Consider the following 17,337-nt stretch of genomic DNA (forward strand, 5'->3'; position numbering starts at 1 on the left):
GTCTAGCCTGTGTCATGCAGGCTCCATCAACAGCTCATCTTATAAAAGAAGAAACAGAGATAGACCGTGTTTCCATGACTACTCTCTTTGCTGTGTGGCTTTGGACAAGGCACTTACCCTCTCTGATCTTACAAAGTTATTCAACTACTACTGTGCTTCTATCACCAACTCTGAAAAGTACAGTTCCTGGCGCCTACAAATACAAACAGCCCAATTTTTTTTATTCATCATTACCTTCATCCTCACTGTGTATACTATTTTGGCATCTGTTCAAAAAGCTGTGAGATCTCATCACACATTTAAAAAAAAAAGGTGGGATAGAAGAAAGGAATGTAGAAAGGAATGAATAAATGAATGAGTGAACATGTCAATCACCCAGGGAAAGGGCTGGCTGGAATGCAGAAGAGGGCAAAGGGTATGAATAACGTTCAACTCATAGGTTTGGGGACAGAGGGAGTTGGTGGGTACAATAGAAAAGATGTTCAGCCATCATAGCCACATAACTGCCCGTCAGCATGAATCGGAGAGCTGTTTGTATGTCACTGCCTAGTGATGCCGGTGGAAATGTCAATGGATCATAACTGGTCCATAAATGGACCCCACAGCACAAGTTATCCATCTCAAACTCCAGGGATGCTTTATAATCTTTTTAATTTGTGGCTCATTTAAGAACTTATCACAGATAACAAACCTAATAAACTGCAGATTAAAAGGACTCCAGACGGAAGTCATACAGTCTCCCATGTGGCGGGTAGCAGCCGCTGGACCTTCAAGACAATCATAGCAACTGTCACCAGGAAGACAGCTGCAAGAAGGTCTAGAGTCATCGTGGTGACCGTGGAACACAAACGGCCTTTCCTGGCTCAGCTGGGGCTGGAGGAGAAGCACATCCCGGGGTCATGTACCAACTCTGCTGCTCACTCGCTCTGACAGCACCGCATTTCGTCTCAGCTTACATGAGACACATCTGGGCAGCCACTGCCTTGAGGGCCATTCCATAGATAAAATGACAACGACTCACAGAGATTCTATCTCCTGCTTTTCCCAGAGAAACTGGGATTAAAACTTAGGGGCACCAGGTTCTACGAGCTTATTCCACAGAGCTGAGAACTGAGATCTGTGATGGACCCAGATGAGGAAGCAAGCAGGGCACACACTCATTCACAAGCACCACAGAGGCTGCTTGCCTGACTGCAGTCTCTCAGGCTCCTCAGCTTGCATCTGGAAATCACATAGAGAGAACTCTGTGGTCACACTCTAGTCAGAGAGTCTCTCTGTTGACTCAGGAACAGGTAACTTCCCCACAGCTAATTAGAATTATATGTCTACTTCATGCTAACATGAAGACTCCAGCCCGGCAGCCAGGAGGCCTGGCCCCAGCACTCACATTTAGCAAATAGATCATCAGGTTCTTTATACAGCATCTACTCACAGCCCTGGAAAAGACTGGAGGATTTTGAACATATTCAACCACATAGCCTTGTAAAGCAGGGAACTGATAAACATCGGAGAACAAAGGAGTCAGTATGCCAACGCTCGGCTTACAGAGCCCAGAGGTTAACTTAGGTGTCTTCTTCTGCCTATAACCATACCTCCCTAGACATACCTGGTCTCCTCATACACCTCCTATCACTCTCCACTTTGTTTTTGAGACAGAACTTCTCGTTGAACCTGAACCTATCCATTTGATCAAGAGTGCCTGGTCAGAAACCCCAGGAGTCCTCGTGTCCCCATCAACCCAGCCCTGGGGGTACAGGCACATGTAGACATAGCTACCCTACTATGAACATATGTTGAGAGATATCTGTGAGAGTTTTCAAGAAATCTGTGGAAATGTATAATAACTCATTTGGAAAGACCTGTGCTGTTGTGTGTGGAGCGGCAGGCTGTGTCCCGTTGCCCAGCTAGATTTACCCCCGAAATAACTACACAGAAACTGTATTCATTTAAACACTGCCTGGCTCATTATTTCTAGCCTCTTATTGGCTAACTCTCCCATATTAGTTTAACCCATTTCTAATAATCTGTATATCACCACGAGGTCATGGCTTACCAGGAATGATTCTAACCAGTGTGTGTCTCAGGCAGAAGAACCATGGCATCTGCATGTCTCTGCTTTCTTCCTCCCAGAATTCTGTTCTGTCTTACCTGCCTACCTGAGTTCCACCCTATCAACCAGGCCAAGGCAGTTTCTTTAATAACCAATGAAAGCAACACAAACACAGAAGGGCCTGCTACTTCACTGTGTGTGATGCCTGTGAGAATGCCTGCAGGGGTCTGTAGAAACCCTGTGGGGAAGCCTGGGGGGGTCTGTAGAAACCCTGTGGGGAAGCCTGGTGGGGGTCTGTAGAAACCCTGTGGGGAAGCCTGGGGGGTCTGTAGAAACCCTGTGGGGAAGCCTGGTTGGGTCTGTAGAAACCCTGTGGGGAAGCCTGGGGGGGTCTGTAGAAACCCTGTGGGGAAGCCTGGGGGGGTCTGTAGAAACCCTGTGGGGAAGCCTGGGGGGGTCTGTAGAAACCCTGTGGGGGAGCCTGGGGGGGTCTGTAGAAACCCTGTGGGGAAGCCTGGGGGGGTCTGTAGAAACCCTGTGGGGGAGCCTGGGGGGGTCTGTAGAAACCCTGTGGGGAAGCCTGGTTGGGTCTGTAGAAACCCTGTGGGGAAGCCTGGGGGGGTCTGTAGAAACCCTGTGGGGAAGCCTGGGGGGGTCTGTAGAAACCCTGTGGGGAAGCCTGGGGGGGTCTGTAGAAACCCTGTGGGGGAGCCTGGGGGGGTCTGTAGAAACCCTGTGGGGAAGCCTGCAGAGGAGCTGTGAGAACAGTTATTGGAAGGAGAGCTGAGGAATTGGCTCAGACAGTAAAGTGTTTGCTAAAATCACAAGCACGAGTTCAGATTCCCAGCACCCACTTAGAGAGCCCGGCGTGGTGGTACAAAACTCAGGATCCTATACTGAGGAGGAAAGGAAGAAAGGTTGCTGCGGCTTTCTGGCCCCCTAGTCTGGTCAAACTGGTGACCTCCAGGTTCAATGATAGACCCTGTCTCAAAATCTAAGATGGGGAGTGATTGAGGAAGACACTTAACATTAACCTCTAGCCTCTGTGTCAAGCACACACACACATGCACACACACACACACACACACACACACACACACACAGCATACACAAACACTCAAGTATATATAAATATATGCTACAAAAATTTCTGTGAGAATACTTGTAGGGAGCCTGTGGAAATACATGTGACAACACCTGGGAGAATCTGTGTGGTTGACTGCAAAATACCTTGAGGTATATCTGTAAGAAAGCATGTGGAATGCCTTTGAGAACGCTGTATAGGACTGCCTGTAGGAATCCTTACTGGGATCCTATGAGTACACATGTAAAAAGCTGCTTTCCTTGAGACCACCACTGTGGATCTGATCATAAAGGAACAACGTGGTAGCACATCAAACTAAGTCGAAATAACTTCAGCTAAAATGTTTTTCAAAGTACATTTTAACAATCTCCCAAGAAGGGCTTAAAAAAGGCCAAGTATTGCACCCATAAGATGCCTAATGTTAAGCAAATACAGCCTCCTGGAGAGTCCTCTGACCCAGCTCAGCAGGAAAAATGTAGTCTAAATGAGTGAATGGCTAAAAGAGTGAAGGCAATTCAAAAGTTGTTGAATAAAAGCCAACTCAATGTTGGGAGGTCATCTACCAAAAATGATGATCAGGGAGCCACATTTCCATTCAGACTCATGAGGCTATTTCTGGTTTGTGACAATAAAACCATGTCATGTGCATATAAAAGACCTCTAATTTCCTGTTCCCCGAAGCAAAGAGTAATTCATTCAGCTCACCCAAAAATCTTTCAAGCCATAAAATACCCATTAAAGGGGGCAGGGGCCAGAGCGGCTGAAACTGTCCTGTGGTTCACGGAGACTCTGACGCTACCCACCCTGGCCTTACACTGAGCTAGGGTGCAAGTTCTGCATAAATTCCTGTAGCCAGGGGAGACCAATCAAGAGTCTGCAGTTTAGCTCATAATTAGTTGTCATCCACAAGCTTAGTTTTTCTCCACTAAGTCAAAGGCCAAAATTGGTCATGGCTGTTCCAATTCTTACATTGTCCCTAACAAATTTTTGCACAAGTGGTATGAATAAAAAGGTCAATCATTTGGAATAAATGTGCCTGAAATCCAGGGACTCCTCAAACAAAATATCAGCTTGCAAAGTCCAAACTCACAATTTTAAGTAGGGGAAAACTGACAGGTCACTTAGTTGGAATGTAACCCAATGAGTCTATCACTTGTAGAGCAAGAGAGGGTGGAGGATGGAAAAGGAGTCCTTTACAAATGGGATTATCTGCACTCTGGGTACATCAACATAAAATCACACTGTAGGGTTAAAGAGAATGAGCAATCTCCCTACTCAACACCACAAATTCGGCAAATGCAAGTCAAGACATGCTCTAAGTGCAAGCTACCCCTCCGACTGCAAATTTATCACTAAAAGAAGAGGTAAACCTTCCTCTCGACATATCACATGGGAGACCAGCATGATGGCACAGGGGGCAAAGCACTTCCTGCCAGAAGATGCACATCTTATCACCTGACTTTTATTCTCTAGAGCCCACGTGAAAGTGGAAGGAGAGAACCAACTCCACAAAATTGTCCTTTCCCCTCCATGCATGTGTGTAGTGCATACACATGTACATGCACATACTCACTTTCAATAATAATAAATAACTTAATATAAAATGATTACACACTAAAATGGTAATATTTGGATCTTTTATGTAAATAGAATATAGTAGTTAATATTTTCTTACTTGACATCTATCTATATTGCTATAACAGGATTTCTGAGACTAAATGTTTATAAAGAAGAGGCTTTGGGGTTCATTATCATGAAGACAGAAACTCCATGTTTGAGAAACCCCCATCTTTTCGGCCTCAGCTGATAGCCATCAGGCTACATCACAACTGAGTATATGGTTTCAGTTAATAAGAGAGAGAGACAGAGAGAGAGAGAGAGAGGGAGAGAGAGAGAGAGGATGTTACATGACATGAGAGAAAATAAGAATGCAAAACAAGAGAACCAAGCTCATTTTATAAGCATCTATTTTAATGGTAACTAACCCAATTCTGAGAAGCAAGCATTAATCCTTTCTAAGGACAGTAACTTGATAACCTAATCCCACTAAAGGTTCTGTTACAGATTATAGTAGGGACCAAGTCTTCAGCACATGAACCTTTGGGAATCAAACCAGGTCCAAACCACAGAATCCAAACTGATACCTTCTTTTTTGGTTTTTAAAATTTTGTTTAAGGATTAGAGAATTGAACATTGCTTGTGTGCACACTATGGCAGTCATAGCCTCAAAAGAATAAAATAAAATAGCTAGGAATAGACTTAACTAAGGAAATGAAATATTTCTACAATGAAAACCAAGAAAGAAATCTAAGAAAACACTACAATATAGAAAGATCTCCCAAGCATATGGTTGAGCAGAATATTATTGTGGCATGGCTATGTTTCTAAGAATAATCTACAGACTCAAAGTAATCATCATTAAAATTCCAATGGCAATCTTCACATAACTAGGGCAAACAATTCCACACTCATATGGAACCACAAAAGACCCACAAAGATCCCAAGCTATCCTAAGAAGAAGGAACAAGAATACCTCAGTACCTACTTCCAATATCAGAGGAACAAAAGCATCAGGACAACAGAGAAAAACAGACAAGTAGACCAACCAAAAAAAAAAAAAGAGAGAGAGAGAGATGCCAAAAATCAGCCCATATGCTTCCCGACAAAGATGCCAAAAACATATCTTAGGGAAAAGATGGCCCCTAACAGCGCTGCTAGTGAAAGTGGATATTCACAAGTTGATGGAGCCATACCAGTGTCTCTGCCTGTTTTAGTTTCCTTCTGCTGTGATAAAACACTGAGAAAGGGCAACTCAGTGGAAGGAAGGGTTTATCTGGCTTGTGCTTTGAAGTCACTTCTCATCAGTGGAGAAGTCAGGGCAGGAACTCAAACAGAAACAAAGAAGAAGCCTCAAAGCAATGCTGCTTGCTGACTTGTGCACAGGCTCATCCTTAAGAGCACACTAATGCAGCACAGGAACCTGCCCAGGGAATGGTGCCACCACGAGCTCATCTGACATAGGGAATCCCTCCATTGAGACTCCCTTACCAGATGACCCTAGGTGAAAGTTGAAGCTAACTAGGATACTCAGTCTGTATCCCCCCAAAAAAATCACTGATTAATGACTTCTGTGTTAGATCTAAACCTTTGAAACTCCTAAAGTTTCAAAATAAGCATAGGCAAGGAATTTCTGAAAAAGACTTCAATAGCTCAGTAACTAATTCTAATAACTGGCAACTGGGATTACATGAAGTTAAGAAGACAACGTAGAATAGAAAGCAATAGACAGACTGGAGAAACAGCCTACATGGTGGAAGAAAATCTCTTTAAAAATATTTATCTAATTTCAAGAATATATAAAGAACTCAAAAATTAAATATCCACAATATAAGTTCTCCATCTAGTAAGTGGACACATTAAGTGAACAAACAGTTCTCAAAAATAGAAATAGTCAGTAAGTACATCAAAAATAGAAATAGCCAGTAAGTACATGAGAAATTGTTCAACTATCTTAGCCCAAAATGAAATGCAAATCAAAACTACGCCTCATCCAAGTCAGACCCATGTCCCCTGAACTGAAACGTTTCATCAAGAAAACAGGGATGAGAAGGAAGAAGGAAACCTTCTACACTTTGATGGGTGTGCAAAGTAGTGAATCCAATGTGAAAACCACTGTGGAGGTTACTCAGCCACCCAAAAATAGATACAGGCAATCTACTGTATACCAGTATATACGGCACAATCCAAATACCTGTATATCCATGACTGCCACAGCTCCATTCCCAACAGCCAAGATGCCTGATCAGGACAGATGTCTGTCAGTGGATAAATGGATAAGGAGATGTGGTGTGCTACAGAGTGGAGGATAATTCAGTCATGTAAAGGAATAAAATTGCACCACTGAAAGGGAAATGGATGTACCTGGAGATCACCGTGTTAAACAAAATGTGCCAGACTCAGAAAAATATGACTTGTCTCCTCTCACCCATACAGTCCAGATTTCAAGTAGAAAAAGGACTGTCTCAGTAAAGGTAGGTAACAAGAGGAGGGAAGGATGACTGGGGGGGGGGTGAATATGATCAAAATACACTGTATACATGTATGAAAACATACTGAAAATTTGTTTTTTATAAAAATATATGAAGAACCCAAGCTATTGCCCAGACCCCTGCCCTGGCCATTCCCAGCCATGACTGCCTACAGGAGAGACCCAGCAGGATATAGGCTCCTGACTCAGCAGGATATAATAGGATATATGGTTCCCTGGGTCTTGCCCTAGCTATTGGGGTCAACTACAAGATATCCTCTATATGGTAAGGAACCAATCAGAAGTTAGCTGGTGGGCTCTGACCAGGTCTTAATGATAAGGGGAAAATGTGGTAACCATAGTAACGGCCCCCAGATGGTTTCCAAATGCAACAACCTTCCACAGCTGCAGCTGACAAATCAACTCAGAACAGGTACTCTCAGTCCGAAGGTGTGCCAATTCTGAGACTGTTACTATGTAACTTGCTGACCCCCAGACCTCCCCCTTGTGCCAATTCTGAGGCTGTTACTATGTAACTTGCTGACCCCCAGACCTCACCCTTGTGCCAATTCTGAGGCTGTTGCTATGTAACTTGCTGACCCCCAGACGCCCCCTTGCCCAATCCTAATAAATGCTTTGTTCTCCTGTCACCCCGGGGTCTCTCCAGCTCAACTGCTGTGCCTGACAGGCGAGAGACCCTGGTTCAAACTCACAATTAAAAAGGCTCTTTGCTTTTGCCTTGGATCTGATTTCTTGGTCTTTGGAGGTCCTAACTCAGGGTACAACAATATATACCAATTAAAAATATACCTTGGCTTAGAAAAATGTATTGTAATCTTTAAAATCTCTAAGATTAAATTCTAAATGTTCTTATCATAAAAATACTAAATGTGTTTCTATTAGTGCAATTCAGCCATTCCATGCCATATATATTCCAAAGCATTCTGTCGTATACCATAAATAATATGATTTTGATCTTTTAATTAAATACATGCTTTAATTTATTTAGACACAATAGACCAGCCTCCTGGGGATGACAAGAGAGAAAGAAAATGCCCTGGCCTTTGCATGTCCCTGTGCCTGGCTGAACCCAGCCTGCACTCTCCGCCTACGCACTTCCCTCTGTGAGCTAGTAAGCCCCCTTTATTTAACCTCCAGAGAGGGAGTTTGATCATTTGCAGAGCTCAAGCTGAGGCACCCTGCCTCCCAAACACACACACACACACACACACACACACACACACACACACACACACAGCCCAAGCAGATTGACCACATCTTACTGCCAGATCCATGCGCCTCCCTTTCCCTGATGTCCAGTCGGTGGGAGGGCACTTGTCCACAACACTACCCACAGCACTGTGCTGCCTGGGGTGAACTCTAAGCGTCAAGTCCCGCCCTTTCCCTTTCCCTGCCACTGTGAAGTGCTTCTGTGCTCTGCAGTGTTACCACGCAGCAGGCCTGAGGGTCAAAGCCAGGTGAACCTCCCTTGACTAGCAAACAGCAAAATGCAACTTGAGCTATTTCTTGTAAATGGCCAGGATACAGAAAGACAAAATCAAAGGAAGCAACCAACACACACAATCATAACTAAGGGCTCCCCCAAGGAACAACAAAAGAAGGCAACTTTATAGCTGGAACCAATCAAGGATGTTATGTACACTACTTCCTTGTCTAGGAAAGCTCACTTCTTACACTTCTCGTTTGGAGTTGCCCAATTCATGAGTAACTGTTGGCTTTAATGAACTCCTTATAGCCCCACCGTGCCTCCATGCATCTTTCAGCATCCTTGAGATCATATGAGGCATCTACTACCTGTGTGCTGTCCCTCTGTCCTCAAGGTTAACTCTCTGAGAGCAGGGACCTTGTCTTTCTTTACTGTGAGTGCCTCTTTCTCTGCTTGCTTACCTTCCTGTCTGGCACATTACCATGGCTGCTTCAGAACTGTTTGGTCAGTGTGTAAATGAACAGATGGTTCAGATCTACCTTCCCATCAAGTTCTTAATAAGCGCCTCTCAAATTCCTCTCACATCAATGAAAGCAGAAACAGTGTACCACAGTGACTAACATGTCCCTGCCTCATGGTTTGTTCCTGCCATTTGGGCTGCTCTTTCTTCAACGCCGGATTGAAATCCTCATTGGAAAGTCATGAAGGCACTGATCAAAGAGTAGGGCTTCAGAATCCAGCATGGGAGTCCAGCTCTTCCCATGCCTAACAGTAGAGCTTTGGCAAGTCACAGAAAATCCTGGAAGATGGGAGCGGAGTGGAGAGATGGCCCAGTGGGTGAAGTGCTTGTCTTGTAAGTATGAGGACCAAAGTTCAATCCCCAGCACACACATGAAAAGTCAAGCATTGTGCACTTGGACTCGCAGCACTGGGGAGGTCAAGGCAGGTAGATCCCTGGGGCTCACTGGCCAGCCAGCCAGGCCTGATCAGCAAGCCCTAAGCCTCACTGACAGACTCTGTGGTAAACAGGCTTGAGGAACGGCACCCAAAGTTTATTTCTGTCCTCCATAAGCAAACACAAGTGCACGCAGGCACACATGCACAACTAAGGACAAAAGGGGAAAAACATAAGCTTGATTGCTTCACTTCCAAATGGGGTTAAGGTGCTGCCCTGCACAGGGCTGGTTCGCTTGCTTGTGTGTTTAGATGAGATTAAATAAGACAGCTGGGAAAAACTTACAAATCATGGTACTGCATTTCTTTCTCTCTTCTAGTCTTCAAAGCTTTCCTTAATTCAAACAGCCATATAACATCTTACTCCTCTGTCAATTTAAAAAAATCGGAGGGAGGTATACCAAAGAGTGATGTCATTTATTGGTCCTATAACTGCCCAACATTGAACATGAGATAAACACTCAGGTAGAGACAGCAGATGTACATATACATGTGAATGATAAAAAATCCCAGTCCAGAGGTCAGGACTGGCTGACTTTCCAGGCCCACAACACAGGAGTGTTTTTACTGAAGCAAGGGACATAATCCAGATGAAAAGGTGCTTGCCACGCATCTGAGATCAGATCCCCACAGCCGTGTTAAAAGCTGGAGGTGTGTGTCTGCAATCCCCACGTTGAGGAGGCAAAGACAAGAGGACGCCTGACACTTGTTGGTTTGCCAATCTAGACAAATCAGTGAGTTCCAGGTTCATTGAGAGATCCTGCCTGAAAGTCACCAGACCTGGACCTCTGGCCTCCACATGTACACAAACACACATGCACACACACATACATACACATGCATATATATATATATATATATATATACATGCACATGCATACAAATGCACATACATGTGCACACTTGCACATATATACATGTGAACACATACACGTGTACATACATGTGCACACACATACATGTCACACATGAGTACACACAAAACAAGGGCCTTTTCTTTCTCTTCTGGCTTAGTTTCTTTGTTTTTTGACTTTCAGGTTTTAAGACAGACTCTCTATGTAGCCCTGCCTGTAATAGAATTCACTAAGTAGACAAGGCAAAGTTCAAACTCACAGAGGTCTACCTGCCTCTGCCTTCCAAGTACTGAGATTTAAGGTGTGCTCCACCAAATCTGACATGAAAAGGGTGTTTTATTAGCTTGTCCATGGGCCGTGCTCACTTATAAGAAAGTCAAAATGAAAGGAACTAAGCCAACAGGTACAGCAACAATGACCACTTATCTCTCCTTCACTCAGTTCTTCCACCGTTAAATGAGAGGGTTGCAGCTGATGGACTCTGAGGATGACAACCAAGTGCGAGGGTTTAACACAGCTCTTTCTACTGGTTAGCTGTGCGGCTTCGCTTCTTCTTCTCCGTCTCTCCGGCATATTTCCTCAGCTGTAAAAATAGTCTCAATAACACCTAAGTGTCAGGGCTATAAAGTGAATTAAAGAGAACAGTGAGTGCCTGGGCCCACAGAACATTCTCCCTTCCTCCTTGTCTTCTACTCATAACTTCTCTCAACTACTCATAAACTGGAAGCCCTCCTTTCACCTCTGACTACCTCTGGCTGGCAAGATGTCCTCCTTAGTAGGGACTTTCCTCTGTGGGACTCTGCCCTCGTGCTGTACTGTGTTGTGTTGTATTGTGCTGTACTGTGTTGTGTTGTATTGTGCTGTATTGTGTTGTGTTGTATTGTGCTGTATTGTGTTGTGTTGTATTTTATTGTACTATATTGTATTGTATTGTACTGTATTATGTCATGTTGTGTTGTACTGTATTGTGTTGTATTGTATTGAACTATCCTGTATTGTAGTATGTTGTGTTGTGTCATACTGTATTGTGTTATGTTGTATTGTACTGTTGTGTTGTATTATATTACACTGCATTGTGTTGTATTGTACTGTACTGTGTTGTGTTGTATTGAGAAGGAGAAACTACTGGATTATTGACTGAGAGTAAATTTAGAGACTGTTAAAATAAGCCTATGTTTCAATTCTGGGAATTGTTTTGTTCTGGATCACTATTTAATAGGCACTACATTGCTGTCAATGGAAATAGATTCATTTCCATTTGTTTGGATTTTTGGTGTGTGTACGTACATGCATGTGCACATCTTCTGCAAGTATGGGAGCATGCTGTATGTGGGTGTGCATAGATGTGTGATGGAGGAGGGTTATCTGTCTATTGTGTTATTTTCATTGGTCAATAAAGAGACTGCCTTGGGCCCTTGATAGGACAGAAAATTAGGTAGGCGGAGTAAACAGAACAAAATGCTGGGAAGAGGGCTATGAGCCAGAAGCCATGGAGCCAGCCACCAGGTTAGACGTGCTGAATCTTTTCCGGTAAGCCACCACCTCGTGGTGCTACAGATTATTAGAAATGGGTTAATATCAAGATGTGAGAGTTAGCCAGTAACTAACTCTCTAGAGGTAATGGGCCAGGCAGTGTTTAAATGAATACAATTTGTGTGTTATTATTTCTGGGACTAAGCTAGCCGTGCGGGAGCCGGGTGAGGAGAAAAGCAGGCCTGCCCCGCAACTCCTTACTACAGATGGCGCCAACGTGGATAACTGAATCCACAGAAAGCTTGAGAAAGTTTGGGAAAGAATAGAGTGAAGCATGTTTTCTTGGTGGCAGCAATTTCTCGGGTCTGCTCTGCTTGCTAGAGGCAAGCAATGCTTTCATTTAAGAGAGGTTTCCTGACTCAGCTTTAGCTGCAAAACTTTGTAGCTCATTGAGAGGTCCTGCCGTGAAACACTTAAATGGTATTGATGAAAAGCTGAACGCATGCTTTTCGGTTTTCAGTCGTAGCAGGAAAAATGCTGTGCTGTTTTAAAATGCCGGTTTTCTGGGCCGACCTGCCAGAGCAAACTCTGACTCTTTCAGGCAGGCAGTCCGACTGAGTGTGGTCTGTGAGCAGAATGCTGCAGCTTGCTTGCTGGAAAGGACCTTGAAACGGCATAGAGTTGTGGCAGTGAACACAGCTCTGGCTGATACCTCAGCCATGATGATGGAAAGCAAAATAATGGGCTGGATCTAGCTGTCAAAGCCACGGCTTTAGTCCTACCGATATTGCTTGGTAAATTAAAGGCTCATGTGGTCAGAAAAAGAGATATACAGTAAAGAGAGATTCAAAGAGGAAGAAAACCTCTAAACATTTTACAGTGTGTTAAAAATATATATGCAGGCTAAAAGTTAAAGTTCTTAATGTTAAAAAAGGAAGAAAGAGAGTAGTTGGGTGTGGTGGTACACACCTAAATCCCAGTGCCTGGGAGGCAGAGGCATATTGACCTCTGTAACTTCAAGGGGTAGAGGTAGATTGACCTCTGTTACTTCAAGGTGTGGTAGCACACACCTTTAATCCCAATGCCTGGGAGGCAGAGACAGAAGGATCTCTGAGTTCAAGGTGTGGTAGCACACACCTTTAATCCCAGCACTGGGGAGCAGAGACAGACAGATCTCTGTGAGTTCAAGGACAGCCTGGTCAACAGAGTTATTCCAGGACAAAGATATACAGAGAACCTGTGTCAAAAAGTAAAAGTAAAAATAAAAGAAATAGAGGTTAAAAATAAAGCTGCATAAAGATGGAAAATACACAGAGAATCTTGATACTGTATGCTATTATGCTCTCTTTAAATTGTTTAAATGCTGAGAAAGGAGCAACAGCTGCTAAAAGATACTTGTTTATAAATGCTGCTGAACTAATCCAAGATAGATATGTTGAAAATACCTTGACTTCAGAATTTTGTTCTAAGAATATGATGCTTTGGAAAGGAGGTTCTTCTTTTGTTTTCACAGAGGATGAGACCCTGTGGATTGCTTCTATCCTGATATGGTATGATAGACCACGCCCTCCTGAAAGGTTTCTGTGAACACCCTCAAAAAAATTTCTTCACTCAACTGCTGACTGAGATGAACCTGGCAGACAGGTTATACCATGAAAGACCTGATTAACTGCGCCCCTATACAGCAGGAAGAAGTTTGGAGAAAAATAACTACGTCCATATTCCCAAATATTGTTTATAAATGTTCTTTTACATTTAAAGGGGGATATGATATAGATATGAATAATTTCATTGGTATGGATTTTAAGGTCAATTTTGTTATATGTATATATATTTCTGATCTTGACTGATGTATTGTGATTGTGTAGTTCATTTTAAAAATGTAATGTATAATTAGAAAATATAGGTTGTTAATGGATAATATCGATAATAGTCAAGCTTGTAGTAATGTTAGTCTGATTTTCTAGAAGTGCACAGATATATTTCAGATAGACATTCATATCTTTCAAAGACTACAGAGCATGGCATTTAATGTTTTAATAACTTAGGACTTTTCATGACAATGAGACACGTCTGCTCCTGGCAGCACCAATCTACTTCAAGAGGAAGAAGGGCATCGAAGAGGCTCCTTATGGAGTTGGTTAGCCATTTGGGCAAGAAACTGTTCTTGCCTGGACTGTTGTATAAACTGGACACAGAGAACCCACAGAGAGAGAGGACTGCTGAACTTGCCTAAAGGTGAGATGATATTTCGGGGTTCCTGATTCATGAAAGAGTCTGCGAGACATTCTGCAGGACACAGCAGATAGTGACTGAATTGCCTTTGAAATTTCCTGCTTCATGAAAATGTCTCTGGATATTATGGGCCTGAAGGCTGAAGATGGGTGCCCCAACGATACAGAGGAATCTGTAGATTCCTCTACAGATTTCTAGAGTTTGGAAGTTGCTCACTTCATGCTTACTTAGGTAATATATCCTTCTGGAGCCTTTGATGGAGTTAAAGAATGGATAGTAGTAGTTATAGTTTTCCATTATTATGATATAGTTATAAATATTGTGACTGTAATTCTTGCTTGATAACTGTTTTGTTATGTGTAATTTTACTATGTTAAAATGAAAGCCTTTCTTTTTTGTTTAAACAGAAAAAGGGGAAATGATGGAGGAGGGTTATCTGTCTATTGTGTTATTTTCATTGGTCAATAAAGAGACTGCCTTGGGCCCTTGATAGGACAGAAAATTAGGTAGGCGGAGTAAACAGAACAAAATGCTGGGAAGAGGGCTATGAGCCAGAAGCCATGGAGCCAGCCACCAGGTTAGACGTGCTGAATCTTTTCCGGTAAGCCACCACCTCGTGGTGCTACAGATTATTAGAAATGGGTTAATATCAAGATGTGAGAGTTAGCCAGTAACTAACTCTCTAGAGGTAATGGGCCAGGCAGTGTTTAAATGAATACAATTTGTGTGTTATTATTTCTGGGGCTAAGCTAGCTGTGTGGGAGCCGGGCAGGATGAAAAGCAGGCCTGCCCGCAGCCCCTCATTACAGATGTGCATGTGGAAGCCCAAGGCTGAAGGATTGTCCTTCAAGGCTCTCCCACCTTGTTAACTAAAGGGGAATCTCACCGGTGTGTTTAGTCTTGCTAGGCACTTGCTCTGAGGATGTCTTGTCTCCTCCCCGCAAGGCTGGCATCACAAGTGGACAACCCCATTCATGCAGCATTTACATGAGTTCTGGGGATCCGGACACTGATCCTCACACTGGGGTAGCAAATGCTCTAACCACTGAGCCACTTTCCCTGTCCACTTAGCTCTTTTAAAAAAAAAAACAACAATTATTTTTCAAAAAGTTTTATTGGAAGTCTCAAGTATTTGAAACAGCCCACTTCACTTGAATGGAGCTTGTCCACCTTTATTAGTCTTCAAAGAACACCATCTGCTTTCAAAGTAAATCAGTATTCTGAACTTGCTTCTCTCGGTCTTTGTTCCCAGTTCCTGCAAGCATTCCCATCAGAATTTGAGGCAATTTTAAGGAAGTTGTTTCTTTTTAAAATGCAAACATCACCAAATCTCTAAATCTACACACTCCTTGACATATTTGGTTCATTTCCACCTTTTTTAAAGTTTTAAATACCAGAAACAAAGTGGGTATAACTTTGTACAAAGTAAAAAAATATAAGATGCACTTCCTGTGTCTTTGCTGAAGCATTTAAATGATTAGCTGGTTAGATTCAGCTTAAACAGAACACTACAAAATTTCTTATTAGTGCAAATTCATGGATTATTCTGCGTACACATGCACTGACCAGTGGCTTCAAAGACATGCTTTAATTATGAAATAGAAGAAAAGGAAATACATCTTCAAACACATGTTACAAACTCTTCCACCACAAATACAGTTTGATTTGTGTATTGTAGGGTGTCTATTTTATAATTTTTGTATTGCATACAGACTTCCTTAACACTTGTTTTTTACAGTGTGTGTGAGTGTTTGTATGGATGGGTGCAGTACTGACAGGCCAGAAAAGGGCATCTGATCTTGGGGAGTGGGCAGGTGTGGAAGTGGTGAGCTGCCACGTGGGTGCTGGGAACCAAACTCAGATCCTCTGCAAAGGTAGTAAGTGTTCCTAATGCTCAGCCGTCTCCATCTCGCCTGGATTGTTTGTTTATTTATTCATTTATTTATTTGTTTACTTTTATGTGACAGTTAAGTAGTTCTCTAAAAGCATAGTTGCAAAAAAATGCTATCATTTCCTTGAAACCAGAAGTGTTGAATTTGGAGGCAGCTTCCGGGTTTTAGTGGTGGCAATTACTCGTTGAGCTCTGTCTGTAATAGGCAATAACCTGGAGGCACAGCCTGTGGGCGCTCCCAACACTTACCTATACAGTTCAGAATAAAACAATGGAAGTGTACATCGCACTATACTTCTGTGGCTTAATTAGATTAAGACGCATAAATTTAACTTTTATGTAAGCAAATTGTCCATTTGTCTGATCACAGTCCATTAACACATGGGTTCTACCTATCCTTTACTTGAGTCATGTGAAATATTAACCTAAAGACAAGATGAAGAGAGAGAAGTGAAATGTCTATCAGTTTTCTGAGTTTGAAGAAGTCAGAAAACTGATTGGCATTTCACATAAATAAACATATAAAACAAACACATAAAAGAGCACTAGCCGGTCTGCATGAATGTTCTCCTAGCTTAAGGAAAGCACCAGGATCCATCCAGAGGAGCTAATCATGTGACCCAGCAGGCCGCCAGCAGGAGCAGTGGTTTCCATAAACCACTTCCACTGCTGACTCACTACACTCTCCACTCTGCTCTCGCCCCTCCCTTAAATCAGAAGACAGCGGCTCCCTTGTCAGAAAATCCCTGCTTCATCAGACTTCCAAGGGTGACCCCCTAAATCACTGTGGAACCTCATTTTTCCCAGCTAACCCAGAGATTCCAGCACACGGGACCACTTGGTCTGTTCCACAGCTCAGCCCTGCCCGCCCCACCTCCCTCTTTTAACCCTGAAATTCACAGCTGGATGGCACTAGTCACTCTGATGTAACAGCCTGAGTTTTCCCAGGGGAGTCCTCAAAGTCCTTCCTCCCTCCCTGTGCCCCTCTGGTCTGAGCCTAAGTTTCTCCACATGCCCCGTGTGGGATTTGGAATGTCTTCCATGCAAGGCAAGGAACACAAATCTGTGAGGGACTACACCACCACACCCTGGCTCAGTCTCTAAGCCTCTGCAAATCCTATGAACAATCCTAAGCCTAAGTGTATAAACACATTTTACTGGGCCTGGCCATTCCTCCCCGACCTTCTGCTTGCCTGTTCCACCTAGCCATTTCTCCAGCACCACACCTCTGCATGGCATCTTGTATCTATCCTCCAATCCTGGTGCCTCCCACAGCTCTCTGCTCCAACACCTGAATCCTATCCCATCTCCTGGGGTGGGGC

Source organism: Myodes glareolus, chromosome 22 (assembly GCF_982192425.1).
Source record: "Myodes glareolus chromosome 22, mMyoGla1.1, whole genome shotgun sequence".
Lineage (NCBI taxonomy): Eukaryota > Metazoa > Chordata > Mammalia > Rodentia > Cricetidae > Myodes > Myodes glareolus.